The sequence below is a fragment of the Carlito syrichta genome, unplaced genomic scaffold, assembly GCF_000164805.1.
Source record: "Carlito syrichta isolate Samal-C Ts95f unplaced genomic scaffold, Tarsius_syrichta-2.0.1 Scaffold304476, whole genome shotgun sequence".
Classification (NCBI taxonomy): Eukaryota; Metazoa; Chordata; class Mammalia; order Primates; family Tarsiidae; genus Carlito; species Carlito syrichta.
The window spans coordinates 471,190-497,679 of NW_007248572.1; positions in this window are offsets into that span (position 1 = coordinate 471,190).

Consider the following 26,490-nt stretch of genomic DNA (forward strand, 5'->3'; position numbering starts at 1 on the left):
AAAACCATGTTATAATGACTTCACACCCACCGGTAAGATCCCTGCTATAGCTACACACAGCCCCTCACTGGTAAAAATGACTCCACTACAGAACCTTCCTGTACCCACGCTGACCCCCCCCCACCAAGGGCTCCCAGCTGTTGCAGACCCACAGCCTCACCTTGGGTCTCCAACTTTCCATCTAGTTTCTGGGTTTCTCAAGCTTGTTGGGACCACCCAGCTGAGCCTAAAGTCCCCTGTCCTCCCTGGGTGAGGAGGGGAGCTGGTTGCTAGTGACAGGTGCCAGTGGCATCTCTGCAGAAGTTTCACTGCTACTTCCAGGCAAGCATAAACCAGACTGAAGGAAGAAAAGGCCTGATTGCTAAAATGTTGCCCATTCTCCAACAGTTCCAAATGCTCGGGGTGGTAGGTACCTGCCCTGGTCCAGGACAACAATATGGGAACCTACATCAAACTAAAGGAAGGAAAGACATAGAACCCAAAGCGCTTATGGGATGTCAACTCACATGCTGCCACCAAGGACGGCTTCTCAAGGAACAGAAAGGCAGGCACTTGCATCTTCTTTCTTTTGGATAAACCAGACCCTAAGATATGTGTTTGGTCAGCCCTGAGTATATGAACATACCATCAGGCAGGATATTTGAAGTTGAGAGTGACTAGAAAATAAGACCATTGGTGCATGATTGTGTTAAACCATTGGGTACATGATTACCTCAGACCATTGGGTGCATGATAACCTCAGACCATTAGGTACATAATTACCTCAGACCATTGGATACTTAGGCCATTGGGTGCATGATTACCTTAGACCATTGGGTTCATGATTAATTAGGCAATTGGATGCATGATTACCTTAGACCATTGGGTACATGATTACCTCAGACTATTGGGTGCATGATTACTTAGACCATTGAGTGCATGATTACCTTAGACCATTGGTACATGATTACCGCAGACCACTGGGTGCATGATTACCTTAGACCATTGCCTACATAATTACCTAAGACCATTGGGTACATGATTACCTCAGACCATTGTGCACATGATTGCCTTAGACCATTGAGTGCGTGATTCCTTAGACCATTGGGTGTATGATTATCTTAGACCATTGGCTGCATGATTACCTCAGACAGTTGGGTGCATGATTACTTGCACCATTGGGTGCATAATTATCTTATACCATGATTACTTTAGACCATTGAGTGCATGATTACCTCAGACCATTGGGTGCATGATTACCTCAGACCATTGGGTACATAATTACCTCAGGCAATTGGATGCTTAGACTACTGGGTGCATGATTACCTTAGACCATTGGTACATGATTATCTCAGAACATTGGGTACTTAGACCACTGGGTGCATAATTACCTTAGACCATTGGATATTTGATTACCTTAGGCCATCGGGTACATGATTACCTCAGCCCATTGGGTGCATGATTACCTTAGACCACTGGATACATGATTACCTCAGACAATTGGGTGCTTAGACCACTGGGTGCATGATTACCTTAGACCATTGGTACATGATTACCTCAGACCATTGGGTGCATGATTACCTTAGACCATTGGATACTTGATTACCTTAGACCATTGGGTGCATGATTACCTCAGATCATTGGGTGCATGATTACCTTAGACCATTGGGTACATGATTACCTCAGACAATTGGGTGCTTAGACCACTGGGTGCATGATTACCTTAGACCATTGGTACATGATTACCTCAGACCATTGGGTGCATGATTACCTTACACCATTGGCTACACGATTACCTCAGACAATTGGGTGCTTAGACCACTGGGTGCATGATTACCTTAGACCATTGGTACATGATTATCTCAGACCATTGGGTGCATGTTTTCCTTAGACCATTGTTACATGATTACTTTAGACCATTGGATGCATGATTACCTCAGACCATTGGGTGCATGATTATCTTAGACCATGGGTACATGATTACCTCAGACAATTGGGTGCTTAGACCACTGGGTGCATGATTACCTTAGACCATTGGGTGCATGATTACCTCAGACCATTGGGTTCTTGGACCACTGGGTGCATGATTACCTTAGACTATTGGTACATGATTATCTCAAACCTTTGGATGCATGTTTTCCTTAGACCATTGGTATGTGATTACCTTAGACAACTGCGTACATGATTACCTTAGACCATTGGTACATGATTACCTTAGACCATTAGGTACATGATTACCTTAGACCATTGGGCACATAATCATGTTAGATGCTACTCACCCAAAAGTTGCTTCAACAAAGAATTGATCTAGTGATTTTTTGGCATTTGGAAAGCACTTTCTGCTGCAATGGTCCCTGCTAGTGTTTTATGTACTTGCAGTGAAGCACAAGCAAGTATTAATATTTCCTCTATGACTTCCACACAGGTGGAAGTGTCCAACACACATCTCTCTGAACTTAGCTCTTCTCTCTGAACACAAATAGAGGTCGCCTCATTCTCTCAGTGCTTTGGGGTGCAGCCAGCTCTTAGTGGCTACAGTAGGGTGTGTTTGACTCGGGCCCCTGTGGTGGATGAAGGTTGCCATGAGAATCATACAATCCTCCATGCACATGTGGACAGGCACAGGGGATTTCCCCACAGGGTGTGTGGTGGGCATAGAAGGTTGGCATCTTTTCTCTAGATATGTCACTGACAGCCTTCTATACAGGTATGCTGGTCACCCTGCTGACCCTTCTCTGTGGTAGGGGCTTGCTGCAGGGTCCCAGCTTGCCAGAAAGCAGAAGCAGCACTCATGATTACACTTTCTCACCTTCCCTGTGTAGGAGAAACAATTATTTTTCTGCACTGTCTCTGTCCCTTGTCTGCTTGTCTATGGGGTTATTGATCATTTTAATCACTGATTTGCAATAATGAATTATGAATAAAGTAAAAATTGCACACTTTGAATGTGATATGTGGCACAAATATATTCCACACTAAATCATGCTTTGAATATTTTATTCAAGTTTTTCTAACATAAAGATTTTTCTTATTGTTATATATGGTTGATGTATTGGTCTTCTGTTTTATGGCCTCTGGTGCCTTATTCATCCTTGTCTCTTTCACTTCAAAATTATTATTTTTCTGACTGTCTTATGTGCCTTCTTGTAGAATTGTGATTTAACTCTTAGGTTGCATGATATTTTTGAATGCCTGGTCCATTCTGGTCACATTCAGGAGTCAGTGGCCTTAGCTTTGTCCTCATATTTTACATGAACTTTCTTTGTTGTTTCTGAGTTTGTATTTCATACTTTCTTTGGGGTCCTTCTGGCTGCCTGGACATTTTGAATCCCACTTCCAGGTCACTTTACTGTGCTCTTATGATTCTGTCCTTCTGTGAGATCATGTGTCCTTGACTCAGAGAGCAGATCTCACTCCATCAGAGCAATGCCATTTCTCCACTTCTTCCCATCACTGTACCTCAGTTTATTATGTTCATTTTGAAAATTCTTCTTATGTTTACTTCTTTCCTTTAAATATTACTTGATTTCTTCTGCATAAAGTAGCTTTTTGGAGCCCAGGAGTGAGTACAATGTGCTTTCAAGATTGTTTATTTGAAAGGAAACAGAAAAAAAATGTATTTTAAAAATCATTAACTGGGAGGCCTGAGACATGATAGCATAAGCAGAATGACCTAATGCTATGACCTAAAACCAGGAAGGGATCCCCAGGGCCAGATTTTCCAGAACACAGTGCTGGCCTGCATCCCTTCCCCAGCATGGTAACCTCGGGACATCAGCCACACCCGACTCCCAGTCAGCCTGAGCTGAGTGTCACACGTGCATGGATGTGGATGTAGATGCAGCTGGGCTGTGGTTCAGTGAATAAGGCTGTGATGTGCTTTCCAGAGAAGCAGCCCAATGAACTCCTGCAACCCGAGAAACCCCTGCAACGTGTTCCCCAGAAGAGCAGCCTGATAGACCCCTGTAGCCCAAGAGATCCCTGCAATGTGCTCCTCAGAAGAGCAGCCCTATAGATCCCTGTGACCTGAGAGACCTCTGCAACATGCTCCCCGGAGGAGTGGCCCAATAGAATCTGTGGCCCAAAATCCCCCCTCCTTTACTCTGTCTTGATTCCTGGACCTGGGGCCCTCTGATCTGCTCCAGTGACAGCATATGTCTGTAGACATCCACTGTCTGTGTCCCGGACTCACAGAAACTAGCAACAAGTGCCTCTTGGGCCCACTGTACCTGGATAGCAGACCCCTAGTTCAGTGACAGAAAGCACCCCAGAGCAATGGAGGTGCAGGGTGGGCCTGCTCAGAGACAGCGGCTCTGCTCTCAGGGGAGACAGAGAAGCCAGGATCTGAGTGGAGGCTGAAGGGCCTGCTGGCAGACACCAGGCAGTCTTGAGAGACTTCCTCCAGGCTCCTCCGGCCTCTACTCATGGACCCAGAATCCTAGCTTTTCCCACCTCCCACAGCTTCCTGCTCAAATCCTCAGGAACAAGATGAAGCATGCATATGGCTTTGGTCAGCCCAGGCACCTGGGGGACTCAACCCCTCTTCCTCAAAGTCAATGGCCTCTGCACTGCTGCTCAGAAGGGCTGGAAGCAATCTGGGTGGGATCGTCTGGAACTGTGCATTTGTTCATTCATGTATTCATTCAAAGTGCATTTATCCAAGACCACGTTGGTAAACCAGGAACACAGCGATAAGCAAACTGGACCAAGTCCTTCCTGGCCCAGGTTCACAGCCAACATGGGACTGGACACAGGAATAGCCTGTGGACAAGCATGACAACAGGTGGGGGCTCACGAGGGACAGGGCTGATGTTTAGGGTAGGGTGACAGGAGAGGGCCCAGAAGGTGGCATCTGAGTTCTGAGTGTGGGCAACATGGCCAAAAGTGATGGGGTAGGTTTGACTGAGCAGCCTCGGAAAGGGATCCCGGACCGTGCATGGCAGCTCATACCTACAATCCTAGTAGTATAGGAGACTGAGGCAGGAGGATCACTTGAATGCAGGAGTTGGAGATCAGTCTGGGAAACACAGTGAGACCTCATCTCTACAAAAAGTCAAAAAATTAATTGAGTGTGGTGGTGCATGCCTGTAATCCTAGCACCTTGAGAGGCTGAGGTGGAGGATTGCTTGAGGCCAGGAGTTCACTGTCAGCCCCTGAAACATAGTGAGACCCTATTTCCATAAATAAATAAATAAGATTAAAAAAGAAAAGAGAATGCCTTATTGTCCTCTTGTCCACCAGATATTTATTGGGCGCCTTCTGTGCTGTGTGGGTTGGGGCAGGAGCACATGCTTCCAGGACTTTGGTCCTCACTCCCAACACCTGACCTCACCACAGCATCCTAGGAAGCCACCAGCTATTCATCCTTCCTCCAACCTGCTGGTCTGGAGCCTGTCCAGGGCATTGCTGTATCGTGTTCCCTGGAGTGGTATCTTCCACCCTGGTACAGGCGTGAGCCACTGTACTGGCCTGTTTTCTTCTGGTAACATTTATACTATCCTACAGTTTACACCTTAGTAAGAAGCAAAGCCCACATCAGTCAGACATTCTGTGCAGTGGTGATTTTTGCTGATTTCTGGTGGCAAATTGAGTCAATAAAGTGCGACCACCCTGAAGGTCACTGGGGCCCACATGCCCCGTGAGTGTTGACTACGAGTCCTATATTCCTGTTGCCTAAGTGACAGTACCATTCCAGGGTTGGGGGTGATGTCTGACTTCTCGCTATGTGGATTTCCTACATAAGCATGTATCATTCAACAGGGTGGCTCTTTTCCTAAGTGCTAACACTCCAGGCTTTCATAAAGTGACATCCCACAGCAGGTAGAGCGGTCACCTCCCCAGGGAACAGTTGGGAAAGCCTCAGATGCTTTGGACCTGCTGCAAGCAAGTCACTTCCTGCATGTGGAAGGAGACTCAGCTGGCCTTCACACCCGGCACTGGCCACAGAGCCTGTCAGCTAGTGTAGGGACAGCGGGGTGGCTTGTTCTATGAAGGACACGGAGTGCAGAGGAAAGGAATTTTCAAAAGGGAGTGTACTATGATAACTCGCGGCGTTTTGTTGGAATCCTTAAAATAGGAACCTTAAGTAAAACTGCTGAGTCCTCAGAAAACTTCAGTTGCCCTTGGGATTCCACCATCTGGAAACAGAACGAATAAAAATCTTGTAACATCTTTTATTTCATGAGCCAAAGCACCAAGTTTTGATGTTGTACAAAATCATAAAATTTTATAAAAAGCACATGATTTATGGTGATAGAATGATTCTATCCAAGCTGAAGGACAGGTAAACAACAAAAATCCAGGGGCTTTGGGGATCATGGATGCTGGAGTTGCAGGGGGAAGTTTCCTTATCAAAGAAGGAAGGAGAAAGGAGGGAGAGGAGGAGGGTGAGAGGGAGGGAAGGAGGGAAGAAGGCAGGAATATATATATCTAGAGTTTCTGTGTGTATATAACTGGGTATCTGTGTGCATCTATTTGTGTGCATATGAGTGTGCATCTGTGTGTATTTGTGTATATATTTGTGTGCATGTGCTTGTGTGTATGTTTGTATATTTTGTGCATGTATATATCTGTGTGTACATGTGTGTGCTCATGCGTGTGTGCATCTTTTTTTCTTTGAGTTGGAGTCTCACTCTATCACCCAGGCTGGAGTGCAGTGACATGCTCACAGTCACCACAGCCTTAACCTGCTGGGCTCAGGCGATCTTTACGCCTCAGCCTTCCAAGTAGCTGGAACTACAGGCACGCGTCACCGTGCCTGGCTAATTTTTTTATTTATTGTAGAGACAAGGTCTCACCAAGTTGCTCAGGCTGGTCTGGAACCCATGGACTCAGGCAATCCTCTTGCCCCCATCCCCCAAAGTGCTGGGATGTTAGGCATGAGCCACCACACCTGGTTGTACGTGGTTGCATCTTTGAGATGCTGTCCTAAACCCCACATCAGCCCTTTTCCTGCTACCCATTTCAGTCAAGAGCCAAATGACAAGAAGAAAGCACCAGGGGAGGTTGGGAGGAAGGGAAAGTCAGCAGGGGACAAGCCCGTACAAGGGCCTAGTTTATACAAATAAAGAGGAGGACACTGACAAGGCTGCAGTCTTGTGAGCAAGGGCGGGGAAATAGCAATGCCATGTCAGGCCATGGAGAGGCCAAAAAGGGATGTCGGGGTCATTATCCATACCATGGGACAGGCTGCAACATCTTAACCAGGAAAATGGGATGACCTGAACAATTGTTTAAAAAGAAAGGGCTTCCTGGCTGCCTCTGGGAGAGATTGCAGATTGCAGGGAAGGTTCTTAGGAGGCCACAGTAGGACCAGCCAGAGATGGCAACAGGGACACAGTGAGGATCCGAGTCAAGATGGAGCAAGCTGTGGACTCGGCATGAAGAAGAGCATCAACAGAGAGGGCAGGTGTGCTGTGTGTTCTGTCCAGGATTGGTGACAGTTCCCAGACATGCCTTGGGGAAGGGCCAGCATGGTGCCAGCCAAGGAGGATCACCAGGAACACACCATGGGGGCTGTCTCCTGGCTGGGCATAGCCAATGGGGGCACATGATCATGGGTGTCACCTGGCTGGGCAGGGTCACTGGGTGCTAGTGGTGGGAGGTGTCTCCTGGCTGAGCAGGGTCGCTGAAAGTCAGCAGTGTGGGAGGGGGGTGTCTCCTAGCTGGGCAGGATCACGGGGGCACATGGTGGGGGGTTATCACCTGGGTGGGCAGGGTCATGGGAGGATATGGTGGGAGTTGTGTGCAGCTGTATGGTTCATTCAACCTAATGCACCACAATATACAACAAGCCCAAGTAGGAGCATCTTGTTTAAGAAAGCAGAAATGAGAAATGTGCAGCTCACCTGTGCAAGTCTTCCATGAGGACAGTTTTCATGAAGCCAGGGAGGTTTGATTTAAATGAAAAGTATGCTTATGAGAAACAGATCTTGAGTGAGTCATGAATAATCATTGTCTTATCTGTTCAATTATGTATCTAGATGACATATAAAATTGATTGCATTTTCTTAGCACAAGTTTGGATTCCATCCTTAATTATCTGAAGCGCAGCAGGGGTTCACTAGAATGAGTCGATTGTTCACTCCCCTGATCCATGGCCACCTACTGCAGTGTCTGGCCTCTTCTGAGAGCTCGGCAGATGTTTAATTTATAATTGTGGCCATTTGGTAAGCAGCCATGATCTCAAGGAAGTCCCGGTGTTGAGCCAGACACGGCCCTTTTTCCTGGAGAATTAGGTTAAACTCAGCACTGCTGCTGGCTTCTCAAGGCCAAAACCACTTAAGGGAAGGTTCCTGTTGGAGCCAAATCACTTCTGGGCAGAGCCAAGACAAATCCCGTGCAATCCACAGGAAGCTGTTGGTCCAGACCACACAGATCTGCAAATTCTCCTTGAGGACACTGGTAGCATCCACCCCAGAGCATCAAGCAGCCCCACCTCCATGGTTCTGTCTGGGGAAGTGGCAGACTCAGGCTGGGCAGCTTCAAAGAGTTGGTGTCTGAGGGCACTGTGGGTAAGGGGCAGAGGGGCTTAGGTCAGTGGGTACAGGACTGGGAGAATTCCGCAAAGAGAAGGGAGCAAATCCTTGGTGTGCCAAAGAGAAGCATGCAGGAAGGGTATTTTGTGGAACATCAGGAGTAAATGTCAACCCTGACCTTCCCTCTGCCTCTCATCTGTCCTGCCCACCCCAGGCTGTGCAATGAAAGGAGGCTCCCATGTGCCAAGCCATTCAGGACCCTGAGGAGAGACAGCATTTGAGGATGTAGCACTGGGCTCTACATTCTTTGACAAGTTGTAAGGGTGCTTGCTTAAAGATATGTTATTGGAGCTATGTCCAGAGAGGTTCCAACTTGGAGGCACTGAGCTGGGCCCGGGAGTCTACATCCTTTGCCTGTCCAGTAAGAGATGTGGGAAGGTCCATTCTGGGGCTGCACAGCAAGCAATGCTCAGGGTGTGAGTTCAAGGCCAGGTCCCACTCCCCACGGACTCTCTCCTCGCCAGAGTGCAATTGCAGGTTCAGCTGGTCCTCTGGGGGTATCTGGGGTAACCTCACAGGAAAGGCGCACCCCGGACCATCTTGCCAGTGCTGAGTCTGAAGGTGCCCTGCATCACCAGGGAGGTGGGGGTGAGCTCCCACCCATCACATCTGAAGGGCGGTGCCAGGACACACACATGCACACACACTCAGGGGCCCAGAGCTGCCTGCAGTAAGGCCAGGGCTACTCCTGGCTCTGAATCAGGATTTCTGTCTCCACCAAGCCGCATCCTCACTGAAGCTTCACCTGCTGAGGGGTACTGGAGAGGAGCGACCTCAGGCACCCCAAGGCAAGCGGCGCTGTACTCCTGCCACTCGGATCAGAAAGTGGGGGGATGGGCCCACTTGAAGCCCAGGCTTCTTCATTCCAGTGCAGTTCATCCATGTAATCAAAATCCACATGTTGCCAGGCTCGGTGGCTCAGGCTGTAATCCCACACCTTTGGGAGGCTGAGGTGAGTGGATTGCCTGAGCCCACGGGTTCGAGACCCACCTAGGCAGTGAGACCTCATCTCTACAATAAAACAAAAAAAAATCAGTTGGTCATGGTAGCACATGCCTGTAATTCCGGCTACTTGGAAGGCTGAGGCGGAAGGATCACCAGAGCTCAGCAGGTCGAGGCTGCAGTGGCCGGGAGCACCACTGCACTCCAGTCTGGGAGACAGAGTGAGACTCCAACTCAAAAAAAAAAAAAAATCCACATGTCCCCCTAAAGCTATTGACATAATAGTCATTCAACAAAGAAAAAACAGGAGGGGAAGAAAACAGAAGGGTGTGTGAAATATTTTATAAAGATTTTTTAAAATGTAGTTCCAATCTTAGAAAAATCTACAGTGCTAGGTAACTTTAAAATTGTCATGCAAACTTAGTGGCATAGAAAGATATTCGTGATATGTTTTACATGGAAAGGCATGTAGGAGTCTAGTCTCCCAGTGGGATTCCACTGCTGACACATGCACACACACACACACACCGCAGAGTGTATTACATTTACACACACATGCCCCAGAGAGCACTGTATACACACATGCCCTGGAGAGCATTGTGCTGGCACTCACACACACATGCACACACACCCTAGAGAGCATTACACTGACACACACGCACATACACATATGCCCTGGAGAACATCATACTGGCACATGCACACACATGAACACATGCACACACACACCCCAGAGAGAATTGCAAGTAAACTGTCATTATATTAACAGCAATTGGTTCTGGTGATGGAGTTCGGGGATCTGTTCACATTTTTCTTGGTTTTTTTTCACCCCTATTTCAAGTGTTCCCCTAACAAATGTGTACCATTTGTGCAATAATTCAGCTCTAGACTCCACTGCTATCAGGTTGCAGGGCCGAGCCTCAGTCACCTAGAATATCGTATCTAAGAGCATGTGCCTCGAGGGCCAGCATCATGATGAGACATCAACCTCCTCCCTCTTTCGCCTCCCCACCCTCCACCCGAGAATTCATCTGTGGGACTTCTGAGCCCCACGGAGTGACTAACGTCACTGGGTGACGAGGCCTGACTCATGAGGACAAAGAGCGCAGCATGATGGTGTGCAAGCCAGGAAGTGCAATGCATGGAGGGGAGGCAAGACCGTTACTGTCTCTCCTCACCCACCCTGCATGTGACAGGTGAAGCAGCCTGTAAGGGGCAGTGGCTCCTGGGGACATGCACTGTCGGAGTGTGTTGTAACCTCGGCAGGTCATCCCTGAGGCCAAACCACATCTAGTCGATAAATCAAGAGTGGTGTCCAGGAGCACAGTGCAAGGAGAGGCCGGGACTGCAGCCACCAGGGCAGGTGAGACAGCAACTGCCATCTGCCTCCTTGATGGTGCCTGGTGCCACTGCTCCTTAGACACTTGCTAGAAGACCGTGCAGCCCATAGGTACCTTCAGTCAACCTCCTCCCTGGTGTGCTCACCTCCCCTGAGACACTTTTGGTCGATGGTTATTCATCCCCTCTTGGATGAGGCTGTCGGCAGGAGCTCACTACTTCAGGAGGCAAGGCATGGCCTGTTGGCCATTGTGTCTGCTAGAAAGACCTCCTATGTTTAGAAGAGTGAGTCTCAAGCCTGAGTATGTGTCAGAAACAGGGGCTTGGTGGGTCCAAGAATTTGACTAACAAGTTCCCAGAAGTTGCAGAGGCAATGGGTTTCAGGCAGGCTACTTGGAAGGACGCTGGTTACAGACTGGTGGTCTAATGTCAATGTCCTTATTTCCTCCTCATTCTCAGATCCTACAGGAAAACACACATATGTACACATAAACAAACACGCACACCCCACCCTTATCTCCTGGAGGGAGAGGAGCCAGTCCCTTCCAGACGAACAGAATGCAAGAGATAACCCTCTCAGGGTGCAGAAAAGCTGTAGCTCCTTCCTCTCACCGGGTGAGAGTCTTCCTATCCTCCCCCGCGCCCAGGAAGGACAGAGGCAACCCTGATGCTTTCCCTGACCCTACTAGCAAAGGCTACTCAGAGAAAAGGACAGTGCTTCCCACAAGGAGGGCACCACACAAACCCTGGGTGCCCACCTCTGGCCCTGTCCTCTGCAGTGGCCGCTGCCAACTCAGAGCACTGCCCTCTATTTCTTAAACTCTGGACATAGGAGAGGGCCCTTCCATGGTCGTGGAGTCCTCCCAAGAGAGTCAACACAGCTGGGGAGACTGGGTCTCTGGAGGTCTCCATGGAAGCTCCTTGGCCCAGTAAAATCACACCAGGCCTTTGTGCCTGCTGGAACCCGTAAACCTCATGCAGTCTGATGCCAGTTTATCTTCTGGATGAGGACATCAGTTACCATCACAAGAGCTACCTGCCCAGGTTCCTGTGGCCTGACCTCACCTTTTATGTGACACAGTGGCTTACTGTCACCTTGCAGTGGGCTGGAAGTTGCATAGCCTGGGCCAGTGTGGATAGGTTGGGCTGGTAGGGCTGCAGCCTGGGGCTGAGCGTGCACTGTGGCCCAAGGCTCACTACCTGTTTCTTCTGTAACTGTCTCCGTTATCTCTTGTTGCAAAATAAATCACCCCAAAACTCAGTGGCTTAAAACAAGTGTGGGATGGTCATGTGGTCCTTCCCTGGCACATGGTGCTAGCTCTGTCATGATGTCAGTGGGGGCCTGCCTAGAAGCAGGATGTCCAAGATGGTTCACTCACAGCCTAATACTCTGGGGGACGTTGAAGGCTGGGCGCAGCCAGGACTCTCAGGGTCTTTACAGGGGCTCTCCCTTTCTTGGTGACCTCCCCACGTGGGTGTTTTTATTACATGGCAGCTCAGTACTCTCAGGGCACAAACAAGGAAGCCAGCGGGCCTCCTACAGGCTCAATCCCAGGACATGTGGCTGGAATACCTGGGGGTTTCACCACACTCTGTGGGTCACAGGCCACCCAGGGTCAGCCGCTCGCCTGAGGGTTCCACCATACTCTGTGGGTCACAGCCCACCCAAAGTCAGCACGAAGGGGGTGGCACAATGGCCTACCTCCCTGACGCCACTGCCGGATAATTTTCTTCCCAGAATCTCAAACACACAGCAACGCCCAAGGTCCCACTGAAGTCGGTGAGGACATCACCTGTGGGAGGTGGGAGGCAGACACATTATCACAGCATGCTCCTCTGAGGGACCCTAAAATACTAGGAAATAGTGCCATTTCTCATCTTGACGACTCAACAATCCCATGACAGTTTTGTTGTATTCTTGAAGGTCTTGGCTAGGGCTTTATCTTTGGAGAACATCACATTATGTGCCAAATGGCACCAAACCAGCAGTTCCTTACAGGAAGCCCTTACACGGGGGACACCCTGTCCTTTCCGACTGGTGGCATGTCACCCTATGACGTCCTTCTCCTGTCCGCATGGAGCAGGGGAGTGTTATTGCAATGAGCTGGGTCACTGTCTAGCCTGATGTAGCTCTGAGATCACTTAACAGAGACCAGCTAAAAACAGCCACGCTTCCTCAGAAGTCCCGACTCTGTGTCACGGGCTCACCCTGCCCTGGGCGCCTCCCTGGGGACAGGGCTGTCCTACAGATGAATCATCCAAATGAGCCGGCCCTAGTCACTCCTCCAAACACAGGGACCCAGGAGATGCAACTAATGGCAGTAGAATCTCACTTTGGGGCATGACCTGGCTAATAAAGCATTAATCATGTCCTGTTCAAGTAATGGTTGGGCCAATTTTTGTTTTCAATTGGGAATAAAATTTAAGCATTTTGAACATATATAAGCAGCCTTCAGTGAGAATGCTAAATTACTATTTCAAAAGAAAAGAAAATTGGACATATGCTTAGAACTGAACACAGGGCCTGGGACAGCATCTGGAAGTTGGCACAGGAAGAGGACATGCCCTGGCAATCAGCAGCTCTGAGGACTTTCACCACACCAGCCGCACTGCCAGAATTTCATGGAGTGTCCCTAAAGGTAGCATCCCTGCCCCAAAGCACCAGAAGAAGGATTGTGGGCTGTCAGCTACCTGGTTTCCTAAATCGTGTTACAATTTTCATTTGCTCATAGAGGGAAGATGCCATTTGTGTTCATCTTGAAGGTTGTGTTAGAATGAGAATATTATTAAAATAGTCACAGACAGCCTAAAGAAACATGGTGAGAAACAGAGCTCCTCCTGGGAACTGTGTTTCCCTCCTGTTTAAGGTGGAGTAGTGTGGGTAGCACTTGACCCGTGGCCACCCTGGGCTCCAGCAGTTTCTGACATGAATCATGCTAACCATTTCCCATGGAAACAGGATTACACGGTCCTTGCCCTGAAGGAGAAGTTTGAACATCAGTGAAACGGCTCTTATTCCATCAGTGTTAGGAAAAAGAAGCAGAGCCCTACCTCAAACCACCTGCACCCATCCACTCCCATCAGAAGTCTGGCAGAGCCCTGCAGAAGTCCTCAGAATCTAAGGTGAATCTGGGTTGACATCAGCCTGACCTTCCAGCTTCCACCCAGGATCTGACAAAGATGAGCAAATTCCCCAGACACAGTCATGCAGGGCCTGGGACTGCAGGTCAGAGTCTTCAGAGACAGCAGGCCCACAGTCACAGAGAGCCTGGCACTGCAGGTCAGAAACTTCAAGGACAGCAGGCCCTGACACACTCCGCCTACCCAGGAAAGAGAAAATCCTTGCGATGGTGCTTCACCAACCATGGACGGACTCCACCTCTAGCCAGCCGGTGCCCAAGAGCCCAGATCCCCAATGTGGACACCCACTTATATCCACGCTTCCTGTCTGAGGTTGTGTGAGCCTAAGGGCTGTTGTGACAAAGTTGCACAGACCAGGCGGCTTAAACAAGGGAAGCTGCTGTTCTCACAACTCTGGAGGCTGGAAGTCAGAGATCAAGGTGTGGGCAGCTTGGCTTCTCCGTGGCCTCTCTCCTGGGCTTGCAGATGGTTGTCTTGCTGTGTCCTCACAGCATCCTTCCTCCTGTGCCTGTATCCTAGTGTCCTTTTCCTATTAAAGACATCAGTCATGTTGCGTGAGAAACCACCTTGATGGTCTCATTTCAACATAATCACCCTTTTAAAGGTCTCTAAGACCTTACCCTCTTCCTGTCTCTAAGTGCAATCCCATTCTAATGTGCTGGGGGTTATGGCTTCCACGTGTGAATTGAGGGGGGCACAATTCACCTGTCACAGAGGCCATCCCTCGAACTGAAAAGGACACTCCTACATCCTACTGCTGTGGGTGCAGGTGGGAGTTTGGAAGACCCAAGAGGGATGAGCGTGGTGACAGCCCACAATCTGGAGACTTCCGTCAGGGGAGGAGACCAACTGGGCCAGAACCCTCCCCTGCTCCCCTCCCCCGTCACTCCCACTGTGCCTCTTGGGGTCTAAAATCAGCTCTTGTGATTCTCTAACAGATTCAAAAGTTATTTTGCTGCCGACCTTTTGGGGTAAGTACGTAGAAGTGACATCCAGGAATCTGAGACAAGGATACTGCAGGGGTGTCCAGAATCTGCCTCAGGCAGCATTTGCGTTTGAAAAAGGATTGCAACAGAAAAGTAGAAGTCTCATTTTACTGTGTTTTTCACAGTACTTTATTCTGATATCAGAGGCTTGAAGCTGGGAGGCCACTGTCTCCTTGCAAGTAGCCAGAGACATCCCTGCAAGTGGTTTGTCACCCCAGTGCTTACCCCGATGTGTGTCTCTGCACTGTGCCCAAGTGCAAGCTGGACTCAAGGACAGGAGTCCCCAGCGTGGCTGACCTCCCAGTCTCCAGCACCACAGGGATCCCTGGTTCTCTGGGCCCCACTGGACCCGGGAGTTCTTCCCTGGTATATTGATTGAGAGCTAAGGCAAGTCCTGGGGTGAGGGCAAAGGAAAGGGCTGAGCATCAGGCTTCCCCTCCCTGAATTGGAATCATTAGTGGCTGGGAAAACAGGAAGGGGGTGAGGCCTCCTGTAGGGAGGGGAATGGGAGGAAGGGTGGGCAGGGTGGGCAGAGCAGGGGGAGCCTGCTGCAAGGGCTGCTTAGAAGCAGGGGGAGGGGAGCCAGCCGGCTGTAGGCCTGGCCAGGACAGAGAGGGGAGAGTCACTCCGGGGATTGTTTCAAGGACAATTTACAGGACCATTGTTGGCCTTTCCCAATTTACAGGACCATTGTTGGCCTTTCCTCCCAGTAATTAGGCTCCCTGTGGGAGCCAGAGGCTCTCATCCGTCTTGTCACTGGCTTCTCCTGGACCCCAGCTTCCTGCTGCCTGTTGGGGCAGGTGTTCCAGCCATACATTCCAGGGAGTTCGACCATGCTGGTCTGCACTGGTGTCATCAGAGCAGACTCGGGCCCTGGAAAGCAGCTTTAATCTGAGAGTTGCACGTTGGGGCCATATGCAGCAGGCGAGAACACACTGCCTTTATGATTTATTTCTGTAGCAGGGCTCACAGCAAAGCTTAGAGCAGGGTGGTGACGCACTTCCCGAACCCAGGCACAATCTTTTCTTCAGGTAGCTGGACTGCAATGCCTCTGCCGAGGAGAGGGAGCGATTGAGTCAGCAATGGAGTAAAACTAGATTTTGTCCATCTGAGGGACCTATGTGGGTGCTTAAGAGAGGAATGAATGCATTCATGTGGTGTGCTGGGTAGTTTTTATTTTCTCCTAAAAGTACATTTCTGAAATACACTGTGTATTCTGAAATACAGTGTGTAACCCCAATGTAAACAGGGTTCATGTGGCCTAGTCCACACACAGAGTCACAGTCAAAGAAGCACAGACCCAAAAACAAAAAGCATAAAGCATAAGTTTCAATTTCCACTCAAGTATCTGGAAGATTGCTGAAGGGAATTATCTTTAAAAACCAGAGCAACATGTCTTAAAATTATCCTGATCCTATTTTCATGTTTTTCCAAAATCCTATAGCCTCTCACTTGACATAGTAAAAACTCCTACACTCACAGTCGGTCTTTGCTGCTTTAATCCCTGCCTGCATCTGTTGGTATTTTACATAGGTGGAAAAGTGTCCTCTCCTTTTGTCCACTACCTGAACTCTTGAACAGAAAAGGGCTCAGAAGCTGACCTGAGGAGCGGGCATCTCCTTCCTTCTTGTCCCCCCCACCCAGGCCTGTCTTTGTCCTCCCAGCGGTGATGGCATCCAGACCCCGCTGGCCAATGCCAAGCCCTCCTTAGGAGTGAGCCAGGGGTGAGGCTTAGATATTCATCTTTGCTAGACAATCTGTCAGGCAGGGAAGAGCTGGGGGCCCAGCACCCGGTATTCCCAGAGGTCTCCCATCCAAAGACCAGCCAGGCCCAACCCTGCTGAGCTTCTGAGATTGGGTGCATTCAGGGTGGTGTAATGTGGCCTTAGACAGAAATCTTACTCTGCATGTTACCCCATGGTGTTGCCAGCCCACCTCCCAGGCCCAGCTGCAGACACCTGGAGAGAAACACTCATGGGGACACGTGCCTCCCAGGGCTTGTCCATTCACAGCCACTCCCAAGCACAGGGACTCGTCTCCTTTGTGGGGTGACTGTCACTTCCTCAGACCTCAAGGTTCTCATGCTATACAATCCGAGACCCCTCACGCTGTCTCACAGGCCTCATTGTGGGGTGGGGCTCTCCAGGGACTTTGCCTGTGGAAACTCATGGAAGAGGCTGTACCACCACGGGAGCATCCTCCTCAGGTTTCTGGTGACTTTTGTGGCACCTCTGCCTCTAGTAACTTCAGCTGGCATCTGAGGGTCTGGGAGGAGGAGCTGAGGTAAAAGGAACAGGTGGATGCAGGAGGCAAGAGGACTCACCTCTGCCCTGAGACCCTGATCCTCTGCCTGGCTTCTTGGAGCAGGAAGACCCAGTTCTGCCCCCAAGGCATTGGAAAAGGAGCAGAGGCCCTGACTCTCCACCTGACCCTGAGGCCCTGACCCTGCAGCCTGGCTTCTAGGAGCAGGAGGAGCCAGCTCTGGCCCCCAAGGCCTGTGTGGAGGAGCCTGAGGCCCTAACCCTGTGCCTAGTTTCTTGCAAGTCAGAACTGACACTGTGAGAGCCCACAGGGACACCAACAGGGTGACTCAGCCCTAACTGTGTAGGCTGCAAGTCCTTGAGCAACGCCAGTGTGTGCACACAAATTTGGGAACAACCACGGCAAACGTGAGCCACTGCCGTGGGTTGGGCCTTCAGAGAGGCCGCAGCCTTCATGAGATCAGCCTTCCCAGATACCTCCCCATTTTCTCCCACACAGGCTCACTGTACTTGTCCTGGGCATGCACCACCAGGCTGGGGCTTGGCAGGAGCCCAGGACATAACGTGTCAAGTGACGGGTGAGCCCCAGGACGCTGATGTCCTTAGCAGTGAGCATGCACTGCATTTGCAAAAAACAGAGTAGCATATGTGACATCACTAGAAAGTGGACCGGAAATCAGCAAAACAGAAGTCAGAGCAGCCCCTGGGACAGAAAGAACTATAGGTGTGAGACATGCAACCACTGGTGGGAGCTCCCTAGCAGAAAGAGTCTGAAATCAGGCCTTCCCAGCAGAAAGGGACTCAACTCAGGCCTCCCCAGCAGAAAAGGCCTTAACTCGGGTCTCCCCAGCAGAAAGGTCCTATATTTGGGCCTCCCCAGCAGAAAGGACCTGAACTTGGACCTCTCTAGCAGAAAGGGCCTAGACTTGGGCCTCCTCAGCAGAAAGGGCCTCAACTCAGGCCTGCCCAGCAGAAAGGACCTGAACTTGAGCCTCCAGGCAAAAAGGACCTGGGCTCGGGCCTCCCCAGCAGAAAGGACCTGAACTTGGGCCTCCACAGCAGGAAGGGCCTGGACTTGGTCTTTCCCAACAGTAAGGGCCTGAACTTGGGCCTCCTCAGCAGAAAGGGCCTCAACTCGGACCTCCCCAGAAGAAAGGACCTGGACTTGGGCCTCCCAAGCAGAAAAGGCCTTAATTCAGGTCTTCACAGCAGAAAGGTCCTGTATTTGGGCCTCCCCAGCAGAATGGACCTAAACTTGGATCTCCACAACAGAAAGGGCCTGGAATTGGGCATCCCCAGCACAAAGGGCCTCGACTCAGGCTTCTTTAGCAGACAGGGCCTGAACTTGGGCCTCCCCAGCAGAAAGGGTCTGAGTTCAGACCTTCCTGGCAGAAAAAGTCTGACTTGAGACTCTCCAACAGAAAGGTCCTGGATTTGGGCCTCCCCAGCAGAAAGGGCCTAAACTTGGGTCATCCTGGCAGAAGGAGTCTGAACTTGGGCACTCCCTACAGAAAAGACCTGAACTCAGGCCTGCCCAGCAGAAAGGGCCTAAACTTTCCAGCAGAAAGGGCCTGTACTTGGCCTCCTCAGAAGAAAGGGTCTGGACTCAGGCTTCCTCAGGAGAAAGAGCCCGAACGGGCTGGGCTCGGTGACTCAGCCTGTAATACCAGCACTTTGGGAGGCCAAGATGAGTTGGATTGCCTGAACCCGCAGGCTTGAGGCCAGCCTGGGCAACTTGGTGAGACCTTGTCTCTACAAAAAATCAAAAATTAGCTGGGCGTGGCAGCGCATGCCTGTAGTTCTGGCTACTTGGAAGGCTGAGGTGGAAGGATCGCTGGAGCCCAGCAAGTCAAGGCTGGGGTGGCAGTGAGAGTGCCACTGCACTCCAGTCTAAGCGATAGAGTGAGACTCCAACTCAAAAAAAAAAGAAAGAAAGAAAAAAGGGCCTGGACTCAGACCTCCCAGGTAGAAAGGGCCTCAACTTGGGCCTTGGACAGCAGGATCCATGGATTTATCCAGAGGGAGGAGTGGGGGTGTGCCCCAACAGAAGGGACAATTGGCACAGGCATGTTAACCTTGGAATGGGAGAGGTTGGAATGGGAAGGCTGAGCCCCTGCACTTCACCTTCAAAAGGAGAGGGTCACTCCTGGGCATCCCCCACCCCAGAGCAGGGGAAACCCAGACATTCTCTCTCACAGCTCCTCCCTTTTTTTGATCCCTGTGCTGTCATGTCTGCAATGTCATTTGAAGAAAGTTGCTGCAGTGTTGAAAGTCTGTCCCCCTCTAGACAGCTCACCGCAGGAAGCCAGAACCTCCGCACCTGGGCTGGCCAAGAGCCTGGCATTGTGCCTCCTCATGTGTCCTAAGTAGCCCAGCAACTTTGTCAACGTGGAACTGAACAGCCTGGACTGCTCCTCACCCCCTCACTCACCTCAGATGTAGGTGCAGCGGAGAAGCTTCTGCTGGACCTGCAGCATACTGCCAGCAGACATGGCCTACAGATGGACCCTGGGGGACACCAGACCGAGGGGCCTGGGCCTGGGCCTGGACTGATGGTGGAGGCAGCACCTGAAGGGGTATCCGGGCATCCAACCCAGAGGACCAGGTTGGGGGGACCCTTCTCGAGGAGGAAACCATACTGTGACATTGTCTTAGGGATAGCATGCCTCTGCCTTCCACAAGAGTTCCCACCAGGCCCCTCTGTGGCTCCTCGGGGCCTGGAAAGGGAGTGATAGCAGTAGACCCACCCTGACTCCCAGATGGAGGTCACCATGCCCTCTGCTGGCCACGGCCATGGAGTCTGGAAATGTGACAAGCTCTCCTCGAAACTTAGGCCAACCTCCTCTCTGGAGTCAGGAAGGAGGTGTATGAAGAGAGCAGAGGCAGCCCACCAGGGCCCAGCCAGTCTTGACAGGTGTCCTCACATTTTGGGGACAAAGGGAGGCACACAGGCAGCCAGCAACCTGCCAGTGCCCAGCACCAGTGGTGACACTGACCAACCATCTAGTTTGCTCCACAGCAAGGCCTATGTGCTCCAGTCGGCACCTCGACATGCACGCCTGGTCTTCTGCCTTTCAGTCACCTCTATGCCCATTCACAGCCTTGAAGAGAAGCCACGCTGACCCTGCAGGCCCATAACTGACCATTTTCCAAACAGCTTCCCAGCTGGTGCCTCCCTCATTCACCTGACTGGGCACAAAATTCAACTTGGCAGTTTCTTTTTTGGATAGGAGTCTCACTCTGTCACCCAGGTTGGAGTGGAGTGGCATGCTCACTGCCACCACAGCCTCAACCTACTGTGCTCAGGTGATCCTTCCACTCAGCCTTCCAAGTAGCTGGAATCACAGTGTGCACCACCACACCCAGCTAATTTTTTGATTTATTGTAGAGATGAGATCTTACCGAGTTGCCCAGACTGGTCTCAAACCACTGGACTCAGGCAATCCTCTCACCTCTGCCTCCCAAAGTTCTGGGATTACAGGCATGAGCCACCACGCCCAGCTGGCAGTTTCTGAAAAATAAACCAGCCTTTAAGGCCAAGGGCTGAACCCCAGGGATGATGTTCTATAGGAGAAGCCACCCTGCCACAGCAGGCCCCAAGGGGGGGGCCCAAATTACGGGGCAGGAGGTATCCTCGTGAAACCAGGGCTGCAGCCCCAGCCTGCCCCCAGTCTGGCAGCCAAGATGAGGCAGCAGTGACACTCTTTACAACCCCAGGCCAGCAACCCCAGGGGGATATAAAGACCCCAGGGGCCAAGGCCACATTTGTCAGACAGAGCCCTGTGGGTTTCAGGGTGAGTTGGATATGAGCCATCTGGAGATGAGACCACACACCCAGGGTGGTTAAGGCATGGGGAGATCGTGGGGAGTGTCTTGTCACCAGGTCAGGTACACAGATCATGCATTCACAGGACAAGTGGTGGGACATGGTCAGGCCCACCATTGACATTGAAAGGCTATCCTTCCTAGCATGGGGAAGGGCCAGTAGGGTGGAGCAGGAACCCAAAAGGAGCCCCTGCTGTGGCCGGTGGGCAGTAATGGCCCTGGATGAGGAAGCAGAAGGGGAGGCAGAGAGGTCCCAGGGAGGGGGCATGACAGAACTCGCCCATGAACTGCATGCTGGAAGTTGCGCCATGGTGGTCATGCTTTTAATAGCTCTTCCTCCCTGTAAAGCCACACGTCAGCCTTGTCCCACGCCAGCACAGCCTGCCAACCTCCACCAAACACCATGCCCAGACCCAATGCAGAGATGTGGGCTCTGGGGCCCAGGTGCAGCCCGGGGTTTCTGATGGGTGAGAAGGTTTTCCAGCACTGCCCTGGGGGAACCCTAAACTTTCCCCAGCCAGAGCTAGGCACACCTGCAGTCCAAATCATCACAGCCAGGAAGGCTGTGGAGTCAGGCTCAGATAGACCGAGGGGTCCCCATGGCTCTGGGAGTTGCAGAGCCCACCCACCCACCCAAGGAGTCCACTAGATCTAAGACTTTTTTGTTTATGAGGCTGTGTGGTGGCAGAACAGTAGAAGGAGAGGGAAGGAGGTGCAAGCCCGTCCGTCCCACAGCCAACCCTGGGCAGAGGCATGGTCACAAGGCTGAGGTTATGTGCTGTGTTGAGCGCAGCTCGCTGGACCCCAACACCATGGCCAGAGTTGTGCTACCTCCACCTTCCAGAAGCACGTCCCTTGCCAGGATTGCCGTTGCTCCCGCCACGCTGAGATGGCCACCACCTCTCCCAGGCTGTGCGGTGGCTGAGGCCATGCTGGGATACCGGCCCCTCCAAGGGTTTTCTGCCAGCTCTGTCCATGAGGATGTGTCCAAGAAAAAGACCTCTGTCCACTGTGAGAAAGAGACAGACATTCCTGAGAGATCTGATAAGCAGATTCCTTTAGCCGCCCTGCTGGCCAGAACATGCGACTTTATGACTCTTGCCTTTCACTCTGACAGCTGTGACAACCACTGCCCCCTCCCCCCATGCCTCTGCTTGTGTGTCCCCAGCTCCCATCCCCTTTTTGGCCTGTCCCCAGGCCTTTCCGTCTTTCTGTATCTTTCCCGGTTGTAACTTTCAGCCTCAAATATGGGCTCTTCAAAATGGTTTTCTGGCTAGATGTGGTGGCTCACACCTATAATCCCAGCACTTTGGGAGGTCAATGCAAGAGGATTGCCTGAACCTAGGGCTATGAGACCAGCCTGGGCAACTTGGTGAGATCTCGTCTCTACAATAAATCAAAAAAATTATCAGGGCTTGGTGGCATGTACCTATAGTTCCAGCGACTTGGAAGGCTAAAGCAGAAGGATTGCCTGAGCCCAGCAGATCGAGGCTACGGTGGCCATGAGTGTGCCACTGCACTCCAGCCTGAGCAACAGAGTGAGACTCCAACTCAAAAAAATAAAAATAAAAAAGATTTTCCGACTGCTTTTATAGCCCTACCTCTCTTTGAGAAGAAAGAAAAAAAGTTTCTCATCAGAACAAAGCCAGGTGGCCTTTAGCAGAGAGGAGAAAGCATCCTTGAGGGGAGGCTGGGCCGGTCCCATGTGGCAGGCCGGGCTGCAGGTCTCCCATTCTGGGCAGAGGCTGGTAGTGCTTCTGGAAGTTGCTGACCCTTCCCACACCTGAGAGCTGCTCCTGTCCATCACCCCATGGCCCTGGGGTGGGGGAACTTGTTGGGGCTGAACATGGAATAGGTGAGGACAAGGTGCCACTGGCCTTTTTCAGCCCATGACAGCAATGTCAAGGGGGACTCTGGACATATGATGGAGGGATGGCTCAGCTGGAACACGGTGCCAGGTCAGATGGCCATAGTCGCCTCTGAGACCTTCTGCAATTGTGGATGAAAACAAAGAGGGAATTAGAAGGAAGCATCCTTCAATGCAGAGAGCACAGCCCCTGCAGCTTCTTGACAGCACATGTGGCTGTGGCCCCATCTGGCCTCTGAGCCTTCCTGTGCCAAGCTCGGGACAGGCTGTGCGCTTGGAACTGACCGCAGGAAAAGGTGGGCATCAGTAGCATGCCTGTTTTCTGAAACCTGAGATGTCCGTGTTCAACACAGTTTGGAGCAATGTCTTGAGCAGTGTTTTACTTTTTCAAATACCCCTAAATGACTGGACTTAAGCCACGTGGAAAATGTCCCTGTGGCCTAAGGACACCAGACCACAGGCCTTGAGAATGGCGGCCCCTTTTGGCCTGACTCTGTTTGGTCTCCAGGAGCACAGGTGTTTTAGGAGGGGGACACTTGCCTGCATGCAAGCACTCACAGGCCTTGGGCACGTGCTTCTATTGATGCCTGGGTGGAGACAGAGGTGACAGATAAAGATGAACCCGCGCTCCCGGATGTGTGTCCTAATGGGGGTTTCAGACAACACACAAGTCAGCCCACCAAGGAAGGAGATGGGCTCTAGGGCAGCATCACATGGGGCATGTCATGGCAGTTGGACAGGTGCCTGCTTAGGTGGGGAGGCCACGGAAAGAGTGACCACTGCACTGGGACCTGTCCTTATGGTAGGGCCGGCCCCAGAGGGCTCCACAGATGGGGAGGGCCAGGAGGTCCAAAGGGAGACTGGAAGGCTGGAGAGACTGGGGAGGCTGGGAAGTCTAGAGAGTCTGGGTGTGAAAAGAACAGAGGAAGATGGATGTGATGGGAGGGCAGAGGCAGTCCGGGAACGCCATGGGAGGTGACTGCTGAGAGCTGAGGAAGAGCCAGGTCACAGCATCCCTCATAGATGCTGGAGACACATCAGTGTGGTGACAAGCCATGTCCAAGCAAGAGGCAAAGAGATTTGAGGTATGTTGCAAAAAGCCCATACTAGCAGTTCCGTGGATTCTTTTGGCCAAAGTGATGGTGTTGCTTGAATAAGTCGTCCGTTCTTTTTACTGGTGAGTTGTATCCCATCGTGTGGGTGTATCACAGTTCGTGTATTCATTCATTGTACCCCTTGGCTAGTTTCCGTCTGGGGCCTTTGGGAATTCAACCGCTACAAAGATTTTAGGACAAGCCTTCTTGTGGGCATGTGTTCTCTTGGGGGAAATACCTCAGAGTGAAATTGCTGGCAAGTTAAAGTTTAACTTTGTTTTTACAAAAAGCTGCCAATGGATTTACAAAGTGGTTGCCCTTGCCAATTTACAACTAATACATAAGTGATCATTGTAGAAAGATAGGAATTTCTGAGACATTTAGAAAATAGATTTTAATTATTTGAACTAGCTCTACCCAGAAATAACTGTTTTAACCACATACATTCACAGTACATGGTCCTGCCAATATTTATTTGATTGCAAAGAGCAGAAACTATGTCAGGCAAGAAGGAATCTTCTTAGAGGGACACGAAGACATCTATCAGTGACACTGGGTGAGAGACGCAGCCAAGTTCTGTGGTGATGACAAATTTCAGGTGGCCCTTCTCATTCTCTCTGGTCTCTCTCCATCCACCCTCCCCAGGGGTTTATCTCTACCTCCCCCTCCCTGTGGACTTGTGGCCCAGCGTGGCCTCCTTCCCCACGCTGTCACAACCCAGCAGGATGCGTGCACAGCACTGAGTTCTAGGGTTCACTGCTCCTGTTCTCAAAAGTCATGGGAATGCAGCTCAACTCAGTTCTGCTCTGCATTCCCAGTTAGGTCAGCGTGGCTTGGACACAATCCCTAACACGAGCTTGGCCACTGGGAGTGTGGGCAAGAGGAGACACTCCCCAAGAGACCTGTGGTTGGGAAAACAGTGAGGGGCGTGGCTAGCACGGCCCCTGGATCATGCACTTGGATTTTGAAATGTCAGATTGCTGGAGCTGCAGCACCCGATGTCAGGCTTCAGAGAAAACAAAATCCCACACAATTGCCTCGAGATATCAGATGCTCGGGTATCTCTGTGGAGTTTTACTGTGAGCACAGGAAGGAATAAGTCACTCTGAGAAGTATTGGAGAAGCTTCTAGTATGCAAAGAAAAAAAGAAAATGCTCTATCTCTGCTTTCTGAAAACCTAATGATATCCTGTAAACACCCTTCATTGTCAATGAAAATATGTCTGCATCATAATTTGTGGGGACAGTACCCTGACGTGCCACAACTGGTTTAACAAACTTCCTAGTGCTAAACATTTAGACTGTTTGCATCATTCCCTCTAATAAACCACAGCTTGGTGAACATTTTTATACATAAGTATTCTATTTTTTCTTAGGATGAGTTTTCTGGAACATCATAGACCCGATATCCAATGGCATTTTATCTCTACAATAACACCAGGAGATAAATGTTAGCTAGCACTCCCATTTTACAGATATAAAAACTGAGGCAACATAAAAGTAGACATGACTATTACACTCAAACACCTGGGGAGTAAGAGAACTGGGATTCAAACTGTCTGAGCCAGAGAAAGATCATAGCCCTCACTTTGGCCATGGTTAGAGAAGCGGCTACCACACTGAGGTTCAGGGGAATGGGTACCAATGTCTGGTGCAGCAGAAACAGAGAAGGCTTCAGCTTTCAGGACAACACACAGGCCTTTTTGTTCCTTACTCCAATTGATTATGCCCCATAGAGAATTGTTCTCCAGGCCAGGAGGTGGCTTCTTGATCCATAGGACCCTTGATGGGGATGGTGTCTGGAAAGGCATCTCCCAATGCAAGTCCTTCACGATGTGTTTCCAGCCTCATAACTCTATCTCCTCGGACCCCCTTGGGGAGTAGGTGGACACATAATTCTTCCCATTTCACAAGAAGGGAAAGTGGTACAGAAGACAACCCAAGGGGCATTGGGGAGTGCCACAGGAGGATCAAAAACAGGGGCTTTTTGTGCCTGAGGGTGAAAGTCAATTTCAGCAAAGAGTGGAATGCAACTTCAGCAAAGAGTGGAATGCCCACCCCCTTCCTAGGTCTTATGTTCAGTGTCACCCAAGGTGGGTCAGCCAGGGCTGGGACTTCCTGGGACCTGGATCCCAGTCATAGGAGAGGATGAGGCAGGAGGCCTTGTGATCTGGAAACCTGAGAAGAGGTGTGGTCACCCTTGTGATGACAAGGTCTGGACAATAACAGAAAAGAAAGAGGAAGGGCACCATCATTGCTGACAAGCAGGGCACAACGAACCTCATCGTCAAGGTAACTCTTGCCCTTATTACAGATGCTGCTGGTGGTAAAGGTCAGAGAAGGGGGAAGGACAAATCTACCCCCAAACAGCCAAAATAGACATGGCCCTGGGACCAACCAAGGGAAAAGAGGAGAGGACTCTGTATCTGCCAAGGCCCTGACTGGTATTTTCTGATGAGGCTTTCCAGGTCCTGCATATAAGTCTCCCAAACAGCTCAGCAAGTGACCCAGTAAAGTTCAC